Source organism: Triticum dicoccoides, chromosome 1A (genome assembly GCF_002162155.2).
Source record: "Triticum dicoccoides isolate Atlit2015 ecotype Zavitan chromosome 1A, WEW_v2.0, whole genome shotgun sequence".
NCBI classification, from domain to species: Eukaryota; Viridiplantae; Streptophyta; class Magnoliopsida; order Poales; family Poaceae; genus Triticum; species Triticum dicoccoides.
The window spans coordinates 592,935,190-592,960,985 of record NC_041380.1 but is presented as its reverse complement, the minus strand read 5'-3'; positions in this window follow the sequence as shown (position 1 = coordinate 592,960,985).

The following is a 25,796-nucleotide window of genomic DNA, read 5'->3' as shown; positions in this document are numbered from 1 at the left end:
GCTGGGTTGCCTCGCTCCTGTGCTTACCCCTACGTTCCCGATCGTTCGGCTAGGCGGTAAAGGGAGCACCTCTACGATTGTTACTGTCGGGTCAGCCGGACGTGTACCTCAGACTGGGTGAAGCCGAAAGCTAGCGTTCTTAAGGGAATATTCGGTCGGTGAACTAAAGACGATCTTTTTTATTTTTTCCACGTGCCCCCAGATGTTTTTCCTGCGTTTCTCTTCGCAGCATGGACATGCACTTTAGGGCATGCCTCCCAGGGAAAGAAACCTCTAACGGAACTATTCTCCCTGGAAGATGTTTCTTACTAACCATGTAATATAACATAACTAGTCGGGCACTTGTCTGTTCACGCCATAATGACCCCTACGCCTGGTCTCCACGCATTCCCCGGTTCCTATATAACCGCATGGGAATTCGGATACACTCCGGACCGTCAGGTCCCGAGGCTGAAGCGAAAAGGTCGTCCATGACAAATGATCTACAATCCGGCTAGAAGGCATTATAAATGTCAATTAAATTACATAGTCATTTTGACTGATTGTACTCCTCTTCAATACCATTTAACAAGTTGTCTAATTTACAGTCCTGCTGGGAATACTTTGCGGCCAACTCTACTTGGCCATATACTAAGCTCGCAGGGATCTCCTTCCCATCGGGCCCTATAGGACCAACCTCAGCCATATGGTTGGGGTCGGCCTGTGAATACCGCGTCTTCACCATGGCCCAGGCCTCCTAGCGCCTTGACGGCAGGCCGATATCTTCCACAACTGGAAGCGCCACCATGCTCCCCTCAGCTTCTCCGCAAGCTCTCCAAGACCTTCGGGTGTGGAGACGGATGACCACAGGACCTGGGCGACGCCTCGCATCGCCTGCCGAACTCGATCGAGCAATTGCAAGAGCTCGGGAAGAAGGTCACCCGTAGAACCGGGCATCTCCTCTGCAGGACGACCTGTTAACATACCTACGGATATTGCTCTATTAACCGATGGCACCACCGAACTTTCTTTTAAAAGGTTCGTTCAAGCACTTACTAAATATGCCGCGCTGAAGCCGCTGATTCTCCTTCACGGAGTCTGACAGCTGGGCACGAACATCTTTTAGCTCGAAGCCCAGCCGGGTGTTGGCATCTTGGAGAACGTTCTTCTCCCCCATCACCTTTAACAGCACCCTCTCACCAGCCTTTAGTTGGCGTCCGAGGTGTTGCCTTTCCGGATTCAATCCGGCGTCATCTGCAATTTTATTTGTCAGATTCTCACAAAAGTCGTGCTTCGCCACATACTTATCTTTCGAAATGTATATTACCAGAGGGGGTCTCCTTAGGCTCCCCTGCCACGCCTAGTGCGGCCTCCAGTTGGGCTTTGCACTCTTCCAGCTCCTGGGTCAGTAGGGAATTCTTTTCTGTAAGAACCTGCATTTCAAATGATCCTTAAACCAGTTATTCTAACTGTTTTCAGTCTCGGGGGGGTACTGCTACATATATATTTACCAAAATTTTCTTACCCGTATGTCTTTTACATATTGCTCCGTGGCTCTGGCTAGACCATTTTGAGCGGCACGGAGGTGCGCATCTCCTGAATTGAAGGCATCTAATGCCTCTTGGGAGAAACAAGCGTCACGAAGAATTGTCCGGCGACGCCTGTGATTCATGGCACTTTCCACCTCTGAGTTGGTGGCAGAGAACCCATCCGCATCCTCCGTCGGAGGAACGTCTGGCACACGCCTTGTGTTCGCTTCTGCCCCCGGACCAGGCTTTGGAACCTGGCTGGTGGAGGCGCGATTAGCAGCCTCTCCGGATATAGTCTGGCGAGGTCTCTTTGTCCTGAAAAGGGCACGAGTGTCAAATGTGCCTCCAAGGTATAACAACTGGGATAAAGGGGCGCGCCATACCTTCGCGCTGATGCCTTGGTCCGGACTGCACCTCTCTTCTGCCCATGGGGCCCTGCGGCCCCGGGTTGGTTTGTCGCCGCAGGTTCGGCCTTCTGCCTCAAAAACCTCCCCTGCAAAGTTTGGTTGCAATCAGGAAATTAAACACGCATGGACGGACCCCTGTCCGGGGTACAGGGACTTCGGTCTCAGGTACCTGGGGTGTTCGGATTAGCCCTGGGTAATCGGCCGTAATGGCCACCAAGGCGTTGTCCTCGCTCAATTGATGGAACACTCCATCAATCAGCTCCAAAGATATGTCCGGATCCTCTTGAGAGGCCGGGTCGAGAGACCATCCTGAGTCCTCGGGTTGTGGAGGCAGGCTACTTATGTCCTTAACGGCCCGGCGCAGTTCCTGCGTTGAAGTCATCAGACTAAGTATTTAACAATGGGAACACTAAACGGATGAGCAAGTAAATGCGACGACTTACCCAGCTTGGGGGATTGTGCATTGAGAATCCACCCTGTGGGTTGACGCGGAGAAATTCCTCCTCTTCTCCCTTGTACAAAGTGGACAAGATCTTTAATAGAGTGGCAACTGAATCTGGCCCTTTACGGCCGTAGCGGGTGGCGTCGTCCTCCCCGTTGAAATCCCACATGGGGTGGCTTCTGTACTGAAGCGGCTGCACCCCCCGCATGATGCATTCGGCCATAACTCCGATCATGGTTAGTCCGGAATGGGCCAAAAATCTTATTCGGCCCATGAGATAAACAATGTCCCTATCACTTTCCCTTTGTGGGCTCCGTGGACGCCAGCTTAGGCGCTTCTTTAAAGGAGCACTATCGAACTCTGGGAGGCCGATCCGGACAGGATCCGGCAGCGGGACGTCTTCTATATAGAACCATTCCGAGGGCTAGTCTTTGGACGCCTTCTTTGGGGTTCCGGACAGATATTCGGTCCCGCCGATGCGCCATACTTCGGCTCCGCCCACTTGATACATTGACCCTTTCTTGGAACGGGGCACGAGGCAAAATAGCTCCTTCCACAGTCCGAAATGAGCTTCAATACCCAAGAACAGCTCGCAGAGGGCTACAAAGCCCGTGATATGCAATACTGAGGCAGGCGTGAGATGATGTAGCTGGAGGCCGTAGAACTCCAGCAGCCCCTGGAGAAACGGGTGGATGGGAAATCCGAGCCCCCTTAAAAAGTAAGGAACAAGGCACATCCGCTCTCCTTTGGTTGGATTAGGGGCATTTTCTGCTTGCTCTTCGCCATTGTAGATGGCAAGACCGGCTCGGACCGGGACCATATAGGCCGGGGGGAGAAATCCCTTGGTCTGAAGTGTCACTAGCTCGCTATGCGGAGTAGAACATCTCTCCCAATATCCAGGCTTAGGGCTAGAAGGGCGAGAGGAGGAGTTGCGGCGGCTGGCCATGGTGGAATGGACCTTTGTCGGATGCGCTCTGATTAACACTCGTGGAGGGGGCAAGGTGTGGACTGGATCTAAATCCTCGTCCCCTTAAAAAGGGAAACTCATTTACACGGTTAGCGGTGTGAACGTAAAAGCACTCAGACTTTTCATATTCGTTTGACATGAGGAAAACGGCCATTATTGGGCATAGAAGCCAAGGAGCACAACATCTACAAGAAACCGGACTTTATTCAAACAGGTACATTGAATTTGGAGGAGAACCCGCCTTGCAATGCCGAAGACAATCTTCGCGCCGGACTCATCGTCATTGAAGCCTGGTTCGGGGGCTACGGAGGGAGTCCTGGATTAGGGGGTGTTCGGATAGCCGAACTATACCTTCAGCCGGACTCCTGGACTATGAAGATACAAGATTGAAGACTCCGTCCCGCGTCCGGAAGGGACTTTCCTTGGCATGGAAGGAAAGCTTGGTGTCGGTGTCAAAACCGGCGGATCTCGGGTAGTGGGTCCCGAACTGTGCGTCTAGGCTGGATGGTAACAGGAGGCAGGGAACACGATGTTTTACCCAGGTTCGGGCCCTCTTGATGGAGGTAAAACCCTATGTCCTGCTTGATTAATATTGATGATATGGGTAGTACAAGAGTAGATCTACCACGAGATCAAGGAGGCTAAACTCTAGAAGCTAGCCTATGGTATGATTGTTGTATATGGAGTTGATTGCCTACGGACTACAACCCTCCGGTTTATATAGACACGGATAGGGTTAGGGTTACATAGAGTCGGTTACAATGGGAGATCTTGAATATCCGCATCGCCAAGCTTGCCTTCCACGCCAAGGAAAGTCCCATCCGGACACGGGACGAAGTCTTCAATCTTGTATCTTCATAGTCCAGGAGTCCGGCTGAAGGTATAGTCCAGCTACCCGAACACCCCCTAATCCAGTACTCCCTCAGTAGCCCCCAAACCAGGCTTCAATGACGACGAGTCCGGCACGCAGATTGTTCGGCATTGCAAGGAGGGTTCTTCTCCAAATCTTGTGTACCTGCAGGAATGATGTCCGATTTTTGTAATGTAGTGCTCCTCGGCTTCCACGCCCAATAATGGCCGTCTTCCACGTGTCAAACGAATGCGAAAAGCTGGGGCGTTTTTACATCCACACCCCTAGCCGTATAAATGAGCCGCCCATTTAACGGGATGGGGATTTAGGTCCAAACCACATCTTCTCCTTTCCGCGAGTTATCATCAGAGCGCTTCCAGCAAAGGTCCATTCCAACATGACCAGCCGTCGTGGCTCCTCCCCTCGCCCCTCCAGTCCCAAACCCGGGGACTGGGAGAGTTGCACCATCCCGCATAGCGAGTTAGTGTCGCATCAGGCCAAGGGATTTCTCCCTCAGGCATACATGGTCCCGGTCCGAGCCGGTCTCGCCACCTACAATGGTGGAAAACAAGCGGAGAGCACCCCCAACCCTTCTAAAGGAGAGCGGGTGTGCCTCATCCCTTATCTAATAAGGGGACTGGGATTTCCAATTCATCCATTTCTCCGCGGGCTTCTGGAGTTCTACGGCCTCCAGCTGCACAATCTCATGCCCGCCTCCGTATTGCATATTGCGGGTTTCGTCGCCCTTTGCGAGCTATTTTTAGGCGTTGAGGCTCATTTCGCGCTGTGGAAGAGGTTATTCTGCCTGGTGCCCCGTTCACAAAAGGGGTCTATATACCAAGTGGGCGGAGCCGAAGTATGGCGCATCCCCGGGACCGGATACCTATCCGGAACCCCGAAGAAGGCGTCCGAGGACTGGCCTTCAGAATGGTTTTACATAGATGACGTCCCGCTGCCGGACCCTATCCGGGTCGGTCTCCCTGAGTTCAACAGTGCTCCATTGAAGAAACGCTTGAGCTGGCGTCCGCGGAGCTCTCAGAGAGAAAGCGACAGAGACGTCCTTTACCTGATGGGCCTGATAAGACTGTTGGCTCATTCCGGACTAACCATGATCGGAGTCATGGCCGCATGCATTATGCGGGGGGTGAAGCCACTTCAATATAGAGGCCACCCCATGTGGGATTTCAACGGGGAGGATGACGCCACCCGTTACGGTCGTAAGGGGCCGGCCTCAGCTGCCGCTCTATTAAAGATCTTATCCTCTTTGTACAAGGGATAAAAGGAGGAATTCCTCCGCGTCAACCCGCAGGCCAGATTTACTATGTACGGTCCTCCAAGTTGGGTAAGTGAACAACTGCGCTTGCCCGTTTGTTTTATACTCCCACGGTTAGATATGTAGTCTAACGACTTCAATGCAGGAACTGCGACAGGTGGTAAAGGATATAAACAGCCGCCCTCCACAGCCCGAGGACCCAGAACGGTCCCTCGATCCGGACTCCGAAGAGGATCCGGACATATCGGTGGAGCTTATCGACTGGGTGTTCCATCAGCTAAGCAAGGACAATACCTTGGTGGCCATCACGGCTGATTACCCAAGGTTAATCCCGGCCTCCCAGGTGACAGAAACCGGAGTCTCATTCCCTTGAGAGAGATTCCACTCTCACGTATTCCGGTGTTTCTGACGACAACCGTGTTTTGCAGGGGAGAGTTCCGAGGCAGGAGGCCGAACCTGTGGCGGCTAGCCAACGAGGGGCCGCAGGGCCCCGTGGGAAAAAAAGGAATGTAGTCCGGACTGAGATGCCGGCGCAAAGGTATAGCGCACCCTCTGTCTCCCTGGTGTTATTCTGTCAGGGCATATAAACGTTCATGCTATCTTCAGAACAAAGAGACCTCGCCGGACTACATCCGGAGAGGTTGCCAATCGCGCCTCTACCAGCCAGGCTCCAACGTCTGGCCAGGAAGCGGAGGCGAGCACAAGGCGCGCACCGGACGCTCCTCCGACAGAGGATGCGGACAGGCTGTCTGCCACAAATTCTGAAGTGGAGAGTGCCATGAACCACAGGCGTCGCCGGACAGTTCTACGCGACGCTTGTTTCTCCCAAGAGGCTTTAGATGCCTTTAATTCAGGAGATGCGTACCTCCGTGCCGCTCAAAATGGTTTAGCCAGAGCCACGGAGCAGTATGTAAAAGACATACGGGTAAGAAAATTTTAGTCAAATATATATATACCAGTAGCCCCCGAGACTTGAAACAGTTAGAGCAACTGATTTAAGGATCATTTAATATGCAGGTTCTTACAGAGAAGAATACTATACTATCCTAGGAGCTGGAAAAGTGCACGGCCCAACTAGAGGCCGCACTAGCCGCGGGCGGGGAGCCCAAAGAGACCCCCTCAGGTAAGATACACTTAGAAAGATTAGTATTGTGCGGTGTGGGTGCAAATCTGACAAATCATGTTGTAGATGGCGCCGGACTCGATCTGGAAAAGCAACAACTCTTACGCTGGCTAAAGGCCGGTGAGAGTACGTTGACAAAGGTGAGGCGAGAGAAGAATGATCTTCAGGATGCCAACACCAGGCTGGATGTCGAACTTAAAGATGTTCGTGGCCAGCTATCGGACTCCACGAAGGAGAATCAGCGGCTTCGACGCGGCATATTTAGTAAGTGCTTGAACGAACTTTGAAAAAAGAGTTCGGCGAGGAAGTCGACTAACAGAGTAATGTCTGTAGGTATGCTCACAGGTCGTCCTGCAGAGGAGATGCTCGGTTCTACGGGTGACCTTCTTCCCGAACTCATGCAACTGCACAAGCGAATTCGGCAGGCGATGCGAGGCGTTGCCCAAGCCTTATGGCCTGCCCACTCCATGCCCGAGGGCCTTGGAGAGCTTGCGGAGAAGCTGAAGGGAGCTCGGTGGCGCTTCCGGTTGTGGAAGATATCGGCCTGCCGACAAGGCGCTAGGGAAGCCTGGGCCATGGTGAAGACCCGTTTTACGAAGTCTGACCCAAACCACATGGCCAAGGTCGGACCAGTGGGGCCTGACGGGAAGGAGATCCCTATGAGCTTAGTATACGGCCAAGTAGAGTTGGCCGCGAAGTATTCCCAGCAGGACTGTAAATTAGACAGCCTGTTAGATGGTATAGAAGAGGAATACAATCAGTCAGAATGACTATGTAATTTTGAATTGACATGTCTAATGCCTTCTAGCCGGATTGTAGATCGTTTGTCGTTGCCGACCTTTTCGCTTCAACCTCGGGACCTGACGGTCCGGAGTGTGTCCGAATACTATAGCGGTTATATAAGAACCGTGGTATGCGTGGAGACTAGGCGTAGGGGTCATTAGTGCTTTATCAGACAAGTGCCCAACTAGTTATGTTATATTACATGGTTAGTAAGAAACATCTTCCAGAGAGAATAGTTCCGTTAGGGGTTCCTTTCGCTGGGAGGCATGCCCTAAAGTGCATGTCCATACTGCGTAAAAAGACGCAGAAAAAAGCATCTGGGGGCGCATAAAATGAGTAAAAAGATCATCTTTTATCTCACCGACCGAATATTCCCTTAAGAACGCTAGCTTTCGGCTTCACCTAGTCTGAGGTACACATCCGGCTGACCCGGCAGTAACAATCGCAGAGGTGCTCCCTTTACCGCCTAGCCGAACAATCGGGAACATAGGGGTAAGCACAGGAGCCAGGCAACCCAGCTTGGCCAAAACTTAAGTCATATCGATGCATATAATGGTGAAGAAAAAGGTACATGCGGAAGTTTGACGCATGTGTTGGGCGTGAAGCCCGCATAAATAAGCTTCTGCTAAAGAAGCCCCCAGGTTTAATGAGCGCGAGTGGCGCGTCACTAGATGAGCCTTTAAGGGCTATAAAAGAAAAGAGGGGAAGGAGAGAAATGTAAGACAGAAAAATGCAAAAAATGGACAGAGGAAGGAAACAAACACAGAGTCCGGCGCTAGGCATAGAATCTTCGGAGACGGGTGGCGTTCCACGGGTTCGGCTCGAGTCGGTTATCCGACGCATCTCGCAGGCGGTACGCCCCGCCAGTCAGGACTTGGTCGATTATGAATGGACCTTCCCACTTGGGCTTGAGTTTGTCCTTTTTCTTATCCGGCGGGCGTAGAACTAGTTCACCAACATTGTAATGTTTCGCCCGTACTTCTCTGCTTTGATATCTTCGGGCCTGCTGTTGATAAAATGCGGAACGGGCTTTTGCCACGTCAAGCTCCTCCTCCAAGGCGTCCAAGTTGTCCTGCCGATCGAGCTCGGCTTCTCTTTCTTCGTACATGCGCACTCTAGGTGAGTCGTGAATTATGTCGCAAGGCAGAACTGCCTCTGCGCCGTATACCATAAAAAATGGTGTGTATCCGGTGGTGCGATTTGGCGTGGTCCGCAGCCCCCATAGCACGGAGTCGAGCTCCTCTACCCAGTGCGTGTTAGATTCCTTGAGGGACCGCACCAGTCTGGGTTTAATGCCACTCATGATAAGACCATTTGCGCGTTCGACCTGGCCGTTGGTTTGTGGGTGATAGATGGAAGCATAATTGAGCTTGATGCCCATGTTTTTGCACCAGAGTTTTACCTCGTCGGCGGTAAAGTTTGTACCGTTATCGGTTATGATGTTGTGGGGGACGCCATAACGGTGTACAACCCCGGATATGAAGTCTATCACAGGTCCGGATTCGACCGTTTTAACAGGCTTGGCTTCTATCCATTTGGTGAATTTATCCACCATGACCAGTAAGTATTTTTTTCCTATCGGTCCCACCTTTAAGGGGTCTGACCATGTCAATCCCCCAGACCACAAAAGGCCAGGTGATGGGTATAGTTTGGAGTGCGGTGGGTGGCATATGGCTTTGGTTGGCAAAAAGTTGGCAACCAGCGCATCGTTGGACTAGGTCCTGAGCGTCTGCCCGGGCCGTCGGCCAATAAAAGCCTGTACGGAAAGCCTTGCTAACAAAGGACCGAGCAGCGGCGTGGTGACCACCGAGTCCGGCATGAATTTCAGCCAGAAGGTTCCACCCTTCCTCTTCAGAGATGCACCTTTGAAGGACTCCGGTAGTGCTTTTCTTATAAAGCTCTCCCTCATGGACACTATAGGCTTTAGATCGCCGCACTATGCAGCGGGCCTCGTTTTGGTCCTCCGGGAGTTCCTGCCTAGTAAGGTAGGCTAGGAATGGTTCTGTCCACGGGGCGATGACCGCCATTATTACGTGGGCTGAAGGTGTCATTTCATTGGTAGAGCCTCCAATTGTGTCAGATTGTTCGGCGTCGAGTGGTGCGGCTGGGTCCGGGCTGTTATTTGTGGGTTCCCCCTCCCATGCTATGGATGGCTTGAACAATCTTTCCAAAAAGATGTTGGGGGGACTGCATCGCGTTTTGCTCCGATGCGTGCCAGGACGTCCGCTGCTTGATTGTTTTCTCGGGCTATATGGTGAAACTCCAGCCCTTCGAACCGAGCTGACATTTTTAGGACGGCGTTGCGGTAAGCTGCCATTTTTGGGTCCTTGGCGTCGAAGTCTCCATTTATTTGGGATATCGCGAGGTTTGAATCCCTGCGTACCTCTAGGCGCTGGATACCCATGGATACTGCTATCCGGAGACCATGTAGGAGGGCCTCATATTCGGCTGCATTGTTGGAATCCATGTACATGATCTGGAGCACATATTGGACTGTGTCTCCTGTGGGGGACGTCAGGACGACGCCAGCCCCCAGTCCGGCCAACATTTTGGAGCCGTCGAAATGCATAATCCAGTTTGAATATGTGCCGTACTCTTTAGGGAGCTCGGCCTCCGTCCATTTTGCGATAAAGTCGGCCAAAACTTGCGATTTAATAGCTCGCCGTGGCTTATAGGTTATATCGAACGGGAGAAGCTCGATGGCCCATTTTGCAATCCGTCCCGTTGCGTCGCGGTTGTTGATAATATCGTTGAGTGGTACTTCCGAGGCTACTGTTATGGAACACTCTTGAAAGTAGTGTCGTAGCTTCCGGGATGCCATGAATACCGCGTATGCAATCTTTTGATAATGTGGGTACCGTGATTTGCATGGAGTGAGGACAGTGGACACGTAGTATACCGGCCTTTGAAGGGGGAATTTGTGTCCGTCCGTTTCCCGCTCGACAACGAGCACTGCGCTGACAACTTGGTGTGTTGCTGCAATGTACAATAACATTGGTTCGCCGGTGATTTGGCGCGGCCAGGACTGGGTTTGTTGCCAATATGGCTTTTATTTCATCAAGTCCGGCCGTGGCGGCATCCGTCCACTCGAAGTGTTCGGTGCGCCGAAGGAGGCGATAAAGGGGTAGTGCCTTTTCTCCCAAGCGGGAGATGAAGCGGCTTAAAGCCGCCACGCACCCGGTTAATTTTTGTATTTGTTTAAGGTCCTTTGGGACATCCACTTGTGACAAAGCTCGGATCTTGGCTGGGTTTGCTTCAATTCCTCTATCGGATACAATGAAGCCCAAGAGCTTTCCGGCTGGAACGCCGAAGACGCATTTTTCTGGGTTGAGCTTGATGTCATATTGTCGGAGGTTATCGAATGTAAGCCTTAAGTCATTTACTAGGGATTCGACATGTCTTGATTTGACGACCACATCATCCACATACGCCTCCACTGTTTTGCCGATCTGGTTTGCCAGACATGTCTGGATCATGCGCTGGTATGTTTTTTAGCCCGAAGGGCATTGTGTTGAAGCAGAATGGGCCGTATGGTGTGATGAATGCTGTTGCGGCTTGGTCTGATTCTGCCATCTTGATTTGATGGTAACCGGAGTATGTGTCGAGGAAACACAACAAATTGTGTCCTGCGGTGGCATCGATAATTTGATCGATGCGGGGGAGGGGGAAGGGATCCTTTGGGCAAGCCTTGTTAAGGTCTTTAAAGTCGAAACACAGGCGCCAGGATTTGTCCTTCTTTGGTACCATCACCAGGTTTGCTAGCCAGTCCGGATGTTTTATGTCTCTGATGAATCCGGCCTCCAATAGCTTGGCTAGCTCCTCTCCCATAGCCTGTCTCTTGGGTTCGTAAAAATGCCGAAGGGTTTGTTTGACAGGTTTAAATCCTTTTAGGATATTTAAGCTGTGTTCGGCCAGCCTGCGTGGGATCCCTGGCATGTCTGAAGGGTGCCAGGCGAAGATGTCCCGGTTCTCTCGTAGGAACTCTCGTAGTGTGGCGTCTGCATCAGGGCTCAGTTGTGCCCCGATTGAAGCTGTTTTATTGGGGTCCATTGGATGAACCTGGAATTTGACTATTTCGCCGGCTGGCTTGAAGGATGTGGATTTGGATCTCTTATCGAGTATCACATCATCCCTGTTAACCGTGGAGCGCAACGCAGTCAGTTCCTCGGCCACTAAGGCTTCGGATAGCGCCTCAAGGGCTAATTTGGCCGTTTTGTTTTCAGCGCGGAGTGCTATGTCCGGATCACTAGCTAGAGTGATAATTCCATTCGGCCCGGGCATCATAAGCTTCATGTACCCGTAATGGGGTATTGCTTGGAAGATTGTGAATGCTTCCCACCCTAGTAAAGCGTGATATCCGCTCTTAAATGGGGCCACCTAAAACGTGACTTCTTCGGACCTATAATTATCCGACGTGCCCAACACCACATCTTGTGTGATTTTTCCTGTGCAGCGCGCTTCCCGACTGGGGATTATTCCTCTAAAGGTTGTGCTGCTTCACTCGATGCGGTTCCAGCCTATTTCCATTTTTTGAATGGTTTCCTCATAAATGAGGTTCAGTCCGCTGCCTCCATCCATGAGCACCTTGGTGAGGCGAAAGTCGTCCACTATGGGACTGAGGACCAATGCGGCTGGTGCTCGGGCTGTTCGGAATCTAGGTTCATCACTTGCGTTGAAGGTAATAGCAGTGTCGCTCCATGGATTTATTGTTGCAACTTGATAGACTTCGGCAAGGCTGCGGAGTGTTCTTTTTCGCATATTGTTTGATGCGAAAGTCTCGAAGACTGTGAGAACGGTACTGGTGTCCTCGGGCTGGCTTTCTGTGGCCTCCAGAATTAAGAGGTCCTCGCCAATTCTGGCCACCTGCCGGAGTATCCAACATACTCTAAGGCTGTGAGTTGGTGTGGCGTCCTCTGTACTGTGAATCTTACAGGGTCCATCAAGCCACCTTTCCAGTATGGTTCCATTCCCTGTAGAGGGTTTTGGCTTTTTGGTGTTTATCTCGGGTGTCCTATGATGATGCACCCTCTTAGTTCGGACTAGATTACTATTCAAGGCCGGATTATCCCAAAATTTTATTTCGGTTTTCCAGGCGCTTTCCATCGCACAGTATTTTTGTACTATGGATGCCAAGTCAGCGAAGCGTGTAATATCACAACGACTTACAGCGTTAAGGATTCCCTCGTCCGTGCAATTACTGCAGAAAATTGAGATTGCGTCTCCCTCGCGGCAATCCTTTATCCTGTTCATAACCAGGAGGAATCTGACCCAGTAATGATGTACTGTTTCCTCGGGCCTCTGCCTGATTTGGGAGAGATCACTTATGTTCGGGTGGGCGGGTGTCGTTGAATCTGAGACCTTACCCAATCCAAGATTCAGAGGCCGAAGAGTTTATGAACTCTGAAGTTTGGATTCTTGGATGTTGTCCAACGAATCTAGCCCGTTGCCTGATCCTAAGCTCAAGTCTTGAGTTACATCCTCCTCTCCGCGGGTATCTGGCTTGGAGGGGTCGGGAATTCGGACGTAGCTAGTCCTTAAAATAGATGAAGGGTCGCCGCACTGCGCCTCTACCACAGCAACGTGGTGGGTGACTTGGGGAGAGTTAATTTCTCTTAGATCGGGTTTAAGCCCAACCTGGTCGTAATCCGTAGCGACCCCCATGGCGGCGATGCGATCCAAGAGCTCGTTTATGGAAGAGAGCTCCATTGGATCTAGCTGCTCGACGAGCTCCGAGCTGATGTGTAGGTTGCTTTTGATGACCCGAGAGGTCACCGTCGGCGCAACAGCCGAACAGGCGGTCATGAGGAAACCACCTAGCCGGAGGGTTTGGCCGACAGCCAAGGCTCCCTTAGTAACGGCGCCATCTTTAAAGACGAGAGGATGCATCCTTCCTGATTGTGACGGCATAGAGGAACTCTCAACGAAAGCACCAATGTCGGTGTCAAAACTGGCGGATATCGGGTAATGGGTCCCGAACTGTGCATCTAGGCCGGATGGTAACAGGAGGCAGGGAACACGATGTTTTACCCAGGTTCGAGCCCTCTTGATGGAGGTAAAACCCTATGTCCTGCTTGATTAATATTGATGATATGGGTAGTACAAGAGTAGATCTACCACGAGATCAAGGTGGCTAAACCCTAGAAGCTAGCCTATGGTATGATTGTTGTATATGGAGTTGATTGCCTACGGACTACAACCCTCCGGTTTATATAGACACCGGATAGGGTTAGGGTTACATAGAGTCGGTTACAATGGTAGGAGATCTTGAATATCCGCATCGCCAAGCTTGCCTTCCACGCCAAGCAAAGTCCCATCCGGACACGGGACGAAGTCTTCAATCTTGTATCTTCATAGTCCAGGAGTCCGGCTGAAGGTATAGTCCGGCTACCCGAACACCCCCTAATCCAGTACTCCCTCATTTGGCGATACGGATGATCAGATCTCCTACCATTGTAACCGACTTTATGTAACCCTAACCCTCTCCGATGTCTATATAAACCGGAGGGTTTTAGTCCGTAGGACGACATACACATCAACAATCATACCATAGGCTAGCTTCTAGGGTTTAGCCTCTCTGATCTCGTGGTAGATCAACTCTTGTAATACCCATATCATCAATATTAATCAAGCAAGACTTAGGGTTTTACCTCCATCGAGAGGGCCCGAACCTGGGTAAAAGTTCGTGTCCCCTGCCTCCTATTACCATCCGGCCTAGACGCACAGTTCTGGACCCCCTACCCGAGATCCGCCGGTTTTGACACCGACACTCCTCTTCACGAAGCTGCACGAACGATACAAGTTCCCTGGTGACTTCGCAAACACAAGCCTCTCAGGGAATAAGGTGAACAGTGCCTCCCTCACAAAGATGAGCACGGCCCTGGCTACTTGGAGAGCCGCGGCGAAGAGAAGGATTCTAAGTCATGATAGTTATGAGAAGATCAAGGAGACATATCCTTCGATCAGCGAAGCTGACTACCTGGAGTTCAAGATCAAGTGCGAGAGCAACGCATCCGCGGAATCAAGTCAGTGGGGGAGAGATATGCGGGACTTGAACTTAGGGGTCCACAAACTCGGTCTCGACGGTTACATGGTGGCGGAACCTATATGGGACAAGGAGGACGCAAAGCATGCCGAGCAAGGCCTACCACCCCTCTTCGATAAATACCGTGAAAAGCAGACCAGGAACTATGTCAGGGCCCGGTACAAGGTGTACCCGGCAACAAAGGAGCTTACAACGGATCCGAAGAGCAAGGCGCTTGAGCTTGTTCTGGTAAGGAGTACACCCCTGCGTAATTAGCTCCATATGGTTGCATTCTAATTAATGAAGCCAAATTTCTAAATGGTTCACGTTCCTTCCGCAGGAAACTGAAAGCAGTAGTGCGGGGTCATCTCAGAGCTCCTCGTCTGGCCCTTGGGACACCACTTTAAATAGGGTGTTGAACATAATTAAACACAAGGATAAATTCAGTAAGCCGTCGTCAGCTGGTTGTGTGGCCGGCAAAGGCTTGTCCACAAAATGGTCGGAATACTATACTGCTGGGCGAAAGGAGAGAAAGACCAGCTCGGAAAGCCAGGAGCGTGAGGTTCAAGAACTCAAGGCACAAGTGGCGCGGATTCCGGAGATAGTCGAAGAGCAAGTGCGAGACCAAGTGGGAGCGACGATCACCGCCATTATGCCTACCTTGCTTGAGGGGCTGCGGGGGTGGATTGCGGGTGGCCAACAGGGGCTGTCCCCGATTCCCAGCTTCACGGGCAGCAACTCGCACAACGTGCCGGCGCCATTGGTGTCTCCGGCGGAGGCGGCATTGGTGTCTCCGGCGGCAGCGCCAGCATTGGAGCTTAATGCACCCGACTGTGGGAAGAATACGCCGGCCGGCACCTCGGCAGCAAGCGGCCCCTCCGTCAATTGCATGCCCGCCGTTGGCGGTGCCTCGACATTAGCCAAGCTCGACTCCATCACGGTAACTAAGCCTTGGCCGATGACTTCATCTCCTTGCCTTTGACTGGGCATCCCTGACGCCCTACATGTTTTCGCAGGCCGCCGCCGACGTTCCATGCACTCTCCTACACTTCGTGGACGGCGAGTTGATCGATGTCACCAAGGCCAGAATCGTTAAACCGGGTAACCTCGTGTTCCATGGTAATCCGATGCCACCCACCGTGTATAGGGTTCAACAGGTTCGGGTGCTGCGGGGCTGCGCCGACTTGTTACCTCCGTATCGACCCCTCGGACCGACGAAGATGATGTGATGACCCTCAGCGCCTGCTTAGGCTGGTCCATGCTTTGGCCAAAGAGCCAGATTTGTTTGGGGGCGGGGGACACCACCCCACAGACAATACCGCCAGTCGTGTCGGCGCCAAGACATGGCAAGACCGCCGCAACGCTACCGCCTCAGCTGATCCGAACATGCATATGGCACAGTATCCGGACGATGATGGTACATTTACCAATGTCGATAAGTACATCAACGAACATGGGTACGGTGACGAATTCTTGGGGCCTCCTTCTCAAGAACCCAACCCTGCAAAAGACGATCGCGATCTAGCTGGTATCGCGGAGAAACCCAATTGCAACAGGCGTCGTCTAGCGTTCAGTTCTCAGGAGACGCCTCCAGCTGCCGCCTTCACCGAGACTCAAATAGCCTAGGTATGAAATATTATCAGCCCCAACACACTCAAGAAGGTGGTCTCTGAGCAGAACTCGATCCCACTACAGCAGAAGAAGCAGAAGGGACGGAAAAGAAAAAATAACAAGGGTGCAAGCCAGCCACCACCGAGTATAATCCGTGCTAAGGATGGGCCACCAGTACCTAAGGATATCTCGAGGAGGGTGCATGTGGCGGGTAGGCCGATGCTACCAACTAATCTGCTCAATGCTGCAACTGGTGCTATGCGGAGTCTGCATGACAGTGTTCTTTCTATGGAGAAGCAGCGTCTCTCCGAGAATGATGTAGCATACCCGGTTTTTGTGGCCAAGGTGCCAGAGGGCAAGGGCTTTGTCGATAGCAACATCGGGCGTATGATCGTCCTGCGGTTTGATGACATCTTTGCTATGTTTAACCTTCATCCGCTGCACTACACCTTCATTCGGCTATTTTCGCTCAGTATGGAGATACAGATCATTAGAGACAATACCCCGGACATCGTGATAGTTGACCCCTTCTACATGCGTGCCAAGATCTTGGGCAGCGTTGGGGACCCGACAAGTCGCAAGTTCATACCTCGAAGGTGTCATTCTGGCGAACCCAGATAAGGATAACTTCCTCGTGCCTTACTTTTCTGAGTAAGTCATCCCCTCACCGCCCCGTAACATATGATTTCTTAGATTTTGATCGATCTTTTTTTCTAACATTCTGTGTTATGTGCAGTGACACACATTGCACGCTCATCCTCTTAATCCCGAAATATTCTATGGCCACGTATTTCGACTCAGACCGTTAGTTGAAGAAAGACTACACAAATATGAAGAAAGTTCTTGATGATGCTCTCCCTGGCTACGCCAAATATGGAGGCACCTTCAGGAGGCCAATTTGTAGGTATGGCAAGCACGTGTTCACCCACGTAACGATGTTCCCCTGCGTCAAGCAGCCGCCTGGCAGCCAGAAGGATGCCTACTACGCCCTCCATCACATGCGGGCGATCGTACGGGACCATAATCACCTTCTGCTACAAAATAATCTCAAAGATTGGGCCGCACGCTTGTCGGCAATCCAGGATGAGGACATCAGACAAGAATTCTTTCGCATCCAGTCGGAATTTGCGGAAATCATCTATCAAGATGTCCTTCGTACCTCGGGGCAGTTCTACCTCAAATATCAACCGTCCAACAGTGAAATAGAAACAATGCTACAAATGCAGGCTGACAACAATCGCGATTTCATGGCCATCACGAAAGACGGCGGCTTCATCCACGTTCCGGTCCCTGAGTCGAGTCAAAAGTATTGATGCTATGTAGTTCTGAAATATCGATTAGCTCATGTTGTAATTAAACTTTAATGAACTTGTATGTCTCTTTAGTTTGGACAGTCGTTCAACTTATATGTAATCGATCCAATTTATTAGTAAGACCATGAATCATGCTATTAATGTGTTGCTTTTCTCTTCCGATCCTTTTGTTGCATACTTATATATTATCTGTGAATTGCTACTAACGTTTTGTTTGTCTAGTGCATAGAGATGCCGTCGTATGTCGTGTACAAGGGTAAGATTCCCGGAGTCTACGACGACTGGGAGGAGTGTCGGGGACAGGTTCACCGTTTCAGCAGTAACAGTTACAAAGGGTACACCACTAGGGCGGAGGAGGACGCTAGATACGCGCGCTATCTAGCGAGAGAGAGGAGGGAGCGGAGGAGGAACCGGATGAAGACCAGTTTCATCGCGATGATGCTCATCGTGACCCCAGCTCTCTTCTATGTGATGGTAGTTTAGATGATCAATATCGACTTTGTAATGTGACGACAAACTCGGCTAATATGTGATGGTAGTTTAGATGATCGATATCGACATTGTAATGTGACGACAAACTCGGCTAATATGATGAACTTTGTTCGCTATTTCAAATTTGGAGACTAATATGATGAATTCTATTGTGTGAAGTTTATATTCTGTGTTGTGTAACGTATTTTGTAACCTGTGCAAATACTAGAAAAGCAAAAAAATTCCTAATATTCATAGTAGTGGCGCACCATATTGAGCATTAGTGACGCACCAAGGCTAAATACCAGTGGCGCATTATGGGGCATAGTAATGGCGCACTTGGGGGCATACGTGAAGGTAAATATGACCCCCTAAGAGGCATTGTAATGGTGCACTGTTGGACATAGTAATGCACACTATGTGGTGCGCCACTATTATTTGGGATACTAACGGCGCACCAGAGATGCGCCATTACTATTTGTTACTAGTGTCATGTTAATAGTGGCGCACCTATAGTGCGTCATTAATAGTAAAAACAGGTGCGTCACTAACGGCTTTTTTTCTAGTAGCGAGCTATACACCTTGGGGAACTCCCGGTCGTGGTCGGCTTGGCCGGTGGCGTACCGGCGCGTGGAGTTGTACGCGGCGTAGTCCGCGGTGGCGTTCATGAGCGTGGCCACGGCGCGCTGGTACCGGCACTTTTCCTTTACATGTAGCCGCTTGATGTTTAATTTCCCTTGCTTTAACATCTTTTACACAAATCATCTCATTTAACAATTTTGAACTTAAACTATTCCATTTAGCGAAATTTCTGCTGGTTTTAACCCCATTGAGGTAATGATTTTACCAGTTTTTGCCCCATTTAATGATTTATCACATGATTATCTTCCGTCGGGTACACTGGTGATAAACCAGACATTTGACACTTAAGTGTCTCGCTATTGCAGATTAATGTTTCAGTAGGAGGCAATGTTTTATGTTGTAATCGCATTGGTAGAAAAAGGGCCTGTTGTCCCGGTTCGTAAGGGTCTTTTATCCCGGTTCTGGAACCGGGACTAAAGGGTCGGTACTAATGCCCTGTCCCTTTAGTCCTGGTTCAATCCAGAACCGGGACAGATGGGCCTCCACGTGGCCTGTGCGCGGAGCCCAGGCAGGAGACCCTTTGGTCCCGATTGGTGGCACTAACCAGGACCAATAGACATCCATGCGTCAGCATTTCTGTGGCTGGGGTTTTTGTTTTTTTTTTGAAAGGGGGGGTTTGGGGGGTTTTGGGGGGTTAATTTAGGTGTTTCATATATTGTGTTAGCTAGCTATAATTAATAGAGAGAAGTGTCCTCTCTTATGTCCGTGCTTGGTCGACGCTACGTACTATACATACGTATAGAGAGGACTAGACACGCTAGCTAGCTAGTAAGCAAACGAAGGAAACTGAAGATTATCATGAACATATATGCATACAGAGAGAAGTGATATCGACCACCTCTCCTTCTCCGAGAGATTGGTCGAACAACAAGTTCTCATATATCTATCCAACACTACCGGCTACATATATACAATAATTATCTCTTACAAATATAATCATACGGACTCAGGGTCCACATAGAATTCTCCGTCTTCAGGGATCACGTGGTCAAGAAAGAATGCCGTCAATTCCTCTTGAATTGCTCGCATGCGAGCTGGTGCTAGGATTTCATCCCGCTTCCGAAACATCTAATTTAAAGAAGGGGGTCAATACATATATATATGAATGAATAAAACTCAACACAAATGATGGTAATAAAATAAAATTGTGAATGTTGTTATTTACGTACTTCATATTGTTCGTCAGTGTAGCCCCGCTCACAGGTCGTGTGGCGGATGGACTCGCAAACGTAGTATCCACAGAAATCATTCCCTTGTTCCTGCCACAACCACTTTACAAGAAATAGAGGTCAATCAAACTGATAAGCAAGAATGCCAAATGGTATTGATGAAACTAGCGCTTGAATGACTAGTAGATGCGCGGAACGTGCTACTATAGTACTTACTTTCGGGTGTCTAAATTGCAGCTCCTTCGGCAGTCCCGGAGCTTTTCTGGTGAATTTTCTCCAAACCCTGCCGGACAAAGAAAACAATTACTTGATATATCAGGAAATGAACAAAGTTGCTGATATGGTGGATAATGATCGATTTAACTTACTTCTTGAGTATTTGAGTCATGTCTGCATAGTCCTGGGGATCTTTCCGTCTTGAGTCTAAGACGGTTACTAGTCCCTGCTCAAGCTTAAACTCTAGGAGAATATAGTGGAAACTGCACATGCATGCATAACTCATCAATTACATTACTATAACCTTGACTAATATATAAGGGAAACCGAATACGCACAAGATAGTAACACTCACTTGAAGTTGTAAGGAAAGAGTATTATATCTTTGTTTTCATTTATTACGAACGATCGTAGCAAGTTGGCCTCGGTAGCTGCGGCATGAAATTTAACCTGAGTTGCATCTATGAGATATGTGTTAATGAACCCAATATCACCGACTTGTCTTTTCTTCAATTCGGCGATCTTCAATCTGCATAATATAGTGAGGATGATTATAAATACATGCAATGAAAGAGCTGAGCTATATAGAGAAACTTAATGACAGAAGTAGTACTACTTACAGACAGTAGCAGGCGACCGTTGTTTTATCGAGGGCCAATTGATTGAAAAACTGATAGAACTCCTCAAATGGAATAGGCAACAGTTCAATTCCAACGAGGTCATGCTCCTTTTTAACTTTCACATACAAAGTACTCCTCCCCCCAGAGTCTCTGCAGATTTTCAAGTACCAATCATGCAATCTTCGCATCATTGTTGATAGAGATCTTTCATCTTTGACGAGAGGCTTCCCGTACTCCTATATTTGTATCTGCACGTCCATGGGTTCATAATGTACATCGTCGGGTAGGTAATCTGCAAGATTGTTATAACCGGGCACCATCCTCGGATCATTAGCGATGTTGTGGCTAGGAACCTTAAGCGGGGGGCACGATTGCTTCACTCGTTTGCCGAGCTGGGCAATTTGTTTCCCAGCTCGTCGTTCTTTCAGCCTTTGATCACTGACAGTACTTCTCGATCGCTCCGCTTCGGCAAATTCCTTTCCAATAATGCGCTCATAGTTTCCTTTCGGCGGAGACTTTGGTGGTTTTGTCAGGGCAGCCAGAGTGCGCTTTGCTTTCACCGGATCTACCTTCTCCTCCGACAGTGAATTTCTCTTTGCTTTCAACCCTTGAAACCAGTCATCCACTTCGGTTCGTGCGATCTCGGCGTTCTCCTCCGGGGTCCTCTCGTATGGTAACTTCTCTGGAGTCTTCAGAGAAGGACCGAATCTGTATGTCCTCCCGCCTCTGGTTGTACTGCTAGACGCCGACCGAGCAGACGGAGCGGTTGTCTTCTTTACTTGCTTACGAGGCGGAGGAGAAGGACTACGATGCGCCGGAGCAGCCGGAGCGGCGGCAGGTCTCTTCCGCCCTTGCTGACGAGGCGGAGAAGGAGGGGGCTGGCTGCTCGGGCGCGTTGGCGCAGGCGGAAAAGGAGGCAGAGTGCCACCACGCGCTGGAGAAGGAGCCGGTCGAGTGCCCTGATCGTCACTCGCCGGAGGAGGAGGCGATGGAGCAGGTGGAGTGCCCTGACTCGTCGGAGGAGGAGGCGGTGGAGGAGGCGTCCAGTTCGGAAGGTTGATGAGCTCCTTCCGCCATAGGCATGGAGTCTTTAGAGCAGACCCTAGCCTAGTCTCCCCTTCACCGGTAGGGTGGTCAAGCTGGAGGTCCTCAAATCCCTCCGTTATTTCATCCACCATCACCCTAGCATATCCTTCTGGAATCGGCCGGCAGTGAAAAGTTGCGCCGGGTTCAGTAGGATAAACAGAGCCAACAACCGCCTTGACCTTCAAATTCATCCATTGCGTCATAAGGTGGCAATTTTGAGACTCCGTGATAGCATCCACGGGATAGCTGGCAGGAGCCGTCAAGGCATGCTCCGGCTGAAGCAGCTCGGTGGAAGCCACGCTGCTTCTGCGCTGAGATGGCGGGGTAGCTTCGGGGGAAGCTTCGGCAGTACATTTGCTGCGATTTGCTTCTCGTTCCTCTATCGCATCTACCCTTGCTTGCAGCGCCTGCATTTGGGTCTGCTGCACTTTTTTCCTCCTCTCATGGGATTTGTAACCGCCTGCGTTCGGAAACCCAACCTTCCACGGAATGGAGCCTGGCGTGCCTCGTGTCCGTCCAGGGTGCTCAGGATTCCCGAGGGCCATTGTGAGCTCGTCGTTCTCTCTGTTTGGAAAGAACGTCCCTTGCTGCGCTGCTTCGATATACTGCTTAAGCTTCCTAACTGGTATGTTGATTTGATCGTTCGTCCAAATGCACTTCCCTGTTACAGGGTCCAAGGTTCCGCCAGCCCCGAAGAACCAAGTCCGGCAACGGTCTGGCCAGTTAATTGTCTCTGGTTCGATCCCTTTATCAACTAGATCATTCTCAGTCTTGGCCCACTTAGGCCGGGCTACGAGGTAGCCACCTGACCCCATGCGATGGTGATGCTTCTTCTTCGCAGCATTTTGCTTGTTTGTCGCCGACATCTTCTTACTCTTTTCCGATGTCTTGTTGGCCACAAATGCGGGCTAGTGATCTCTGATCTTCTCATATCTGCCCTTGAATTCTGGTGTCTCATCCTTTTTGACATACTTATTCAGCTCTTTCTTCCACCTCCTGAATAGTTCTGCCATCCTCTTAAGAGCAAAAGACCTGATTAATTGCTCTTTAACTGGGTTCTCTGGATTATCCTTTGGCGGTAGGGTGAAATTTGACTTCAGCTCAGTCCAAAGATCATTTTTCTGCATATCATTGACATAAGACACCTCAGGGTCTTCTGTAGCCGGCTTAAACCATTGTTGGATGCTTATCGGGATCTTGTCCCTAACCAGAACCCCGCATTGAGCAACAAATGCGTTCTTTGTTAGGATGGGTTCAATCGGTTGGCCGTCGGGCACGATTGCTATGATCTCAAACCTTTCATCTGAGCTCAACTTTTTCTTCGGGCCTCATCTCTTTACCGAAGTTGTGCTCGATCCGGAGGGCTAGAAAAAAGAACAAAGACTTAATTAATATGTGTACATACCAAAACAATGAATGCATCAATCAGCTAGTCAGCACAGGCTTAACTAATATATATACCTGGCCGGACTCGGTTTGGTCAGCGCAGCCGTCATCACGGTCTCCTTCTTGCACCGGCATTGGGTCACGGGAGCCGTCCTCATGTTCTTCTTCTTGCACCGGCATTAGGTCACCGTAGCCAGCTTCTTCACCCTCTCCTTCCAGACCATCAGTGTCGTTGAGAAACAACAAGACGGCATCACTTCCTTCTGCGATTATGTCCCTCAACAACGCTTCTTTTGCTTCGTCTCGGGCGGTGTCCATAGTTTCTACAAATATTTACAACATGGCAATTATTATTCAAACATGACAGATGGATATATTAGTGGCAAACGTAGAACTAGCTACCTAATCATAGTAAGGAATCATATATATTAATTAGTGGCCTCGATGCTGCTTCTCTAGGGTTTGGGGTGGCCTCGACAACGCTTCAAGGGTTTGGGTGGCCTCGAGAACGCTTCAAGGAGGGGGTAATATCGACCCCCCCCCACGTGTTGAAGCTATCGGGAGGGGGTATATATCGACAACGACGACACTACATCTATGTCCCTCGACGACCCTCGTTCCCGATAAAAAAAAGAGGAAGAAGAAGAAAAAAAAGAGGAGAAGAAAGAATAGAGGAGAAGAACTCCTCTATTCTTTCTTCTCCTCTTTTTTTTTCTTCTTCCTCTTCTTTTTTTATCCTCTTCTTCCTCTCATGTTCGAGAGGATCGCCGAGGGGTCGGGAGGTTGCCTAGTGTCAAAGGATTCAACAAAACCATGTCTTCATCATTAGGCGAAAGTAACAGGTGTATGATGGTATGAAGCTCTCCAAAGTTATTTTGGAACGGAGTCCTAGATAGGATAATTCGCTTTTTGGTACAAAGTTCAGCAAGAACCTTCCAAATATCGTTATTTGGAAGGCCTTTGCTGAAATTCATAAAAAGGCAAATTATCCTATCCGAGACACCATTCCAAAATAACTTTGGAGGACTTCGTCATGCCCTGGTTACTTCTGGCTAATGATGAAGCCATGGATTTCTGCAATACTTTGACACTCTAGGAAACCTCTCTCTCGACCCCTCGGCGATCCTCGACCCCTCGAACCCTCGGCAACCCTGGAACCCTCGACCCCTCGATGATCCTCTTCTTCCTCTCATGTTCGAGAGGATCGCCGAGGGGTCGGGAGGTTGCCTAGTGTCAAAGGATTCAACAAAACCATGTCTTCATCATTAGGCGGAAGTAACAGGTGCATGATGGTACGAAGCTCTCCAAAGTTATTTTGGAACGGAGTCCTAGATAGGATAATTCACTTTTTGGTACAAAGTTCAGCAAGAACCTTCCAAATATCGTTATTTGGAAGGCCTTTGCTGAAATTCATACAAAAAGGCAAATTATCCTATCCGGGACACCATTTCAAAATAACTTTGGAGGATTTCGTCATGCCCTGGTTACTTCTGGCTAATGATGAAGCCATGGATTTCTTCAATACTTTGACACTAGGAAATCTCTCTCTCGACCCCTCGGCGATCCTCGACCCCTCGAACCCTCGACGACCCTGGAACCCTCGACCCCTCGGCGATCCTCTTCTTCCTCTCATGTTCGAGAGGATCGCCGAGGGGTCGAGAGGTTGCCTAGTGTCGAAGGATTCAACAAAACCATGTCTTCATCATTAGGCAAAAGTAACAGGTGCATGATGGTACGAAGCTCTCCAAAGTTATTTTGGAACGGAGTCCTAGATAGGATAATTCACTTTTTGGTACAAAGTTCAGCAAGAACCTTCCAAATATCGTTATTTGGAAGGCCTTTGCTGAAATTCATACAAAAAGGCAAATTATCCTATCCGGGACACCATTCCAAAATAACTTTGGAGGACTTCGTCATGCCCTGGTTACTTCCGGCTAATGATGAAGCCATGGATTTCTTCAATACTTTGACACTAGGAAACCTCTCTCGACCCCTCAGCGACCCTCGACCCCTCAAACCCTCGACGACCCTGGAACCCTCGACCCCTAGACGACCCTGGAACCCTCGACCCTCGATCCCTCGACCCTATAGAACCCTCGAACCCTCGACCCTTGACCCCTTAACGACCCTCGACCCTCTACCCTAGTTCCCGACCCTCGACCCCTCGGCGATCCTCGACACCCTCGTTCCCGATAAATATTAAGAAGAAGAAGAAGAAAAAAGAGGAGAAGAAGAAAGGAATAGCTAGAGGAGAAGATCGAAGAAAAAAGAAGAAAAAAAAGAGGAGAAGAAGAAAGGAATAGTGGAGAAGAAGAGAAAATAGAATATTCTATTTTCTCTTCTTCTCCACTATTCCTTTCTTCTTCTCCTCTTCTTTTTCTTCTTTTTTCTTCTTCTTATTTATTTCTCCTCTTCTTCCTCTCCTCTTCTTCTTTCTTTCCTCTTCTTATTTTCTTTCTTTCCTATACTTCTTTTCCTTCCTTCTTAATATCACTTAGCAAATTTTGCAACGATAGAGAGGGGGTGCTCCCGTGGTCTAAAATCCGTCTATGCACGATAGAAAATTCTGAAAAAATACATCTATGATCCCTCAACGTCCCCGCCTCTCTCATGAACAAAACAAATATGTGAATTAAAAAAACATCATGTTCTATGAACAAAAAAACATCATATTTCATCCACATTCATGCATACATCATATATGTGATCATCTATGAAAAAACATCATATTCTATAAAAAAATCATTACATATATATATATATATATAAACAAGCATATATATATATATATATAACATGCATATATATGAAAAAAATTGCAAAGGGAGGACGCCGGCGGCCGGACCAAGCTGAGGAGGCGGGCAGGGGCGCAAGCACGGCGAGGGCAGGCCGGGGCGGCATGCGTCGG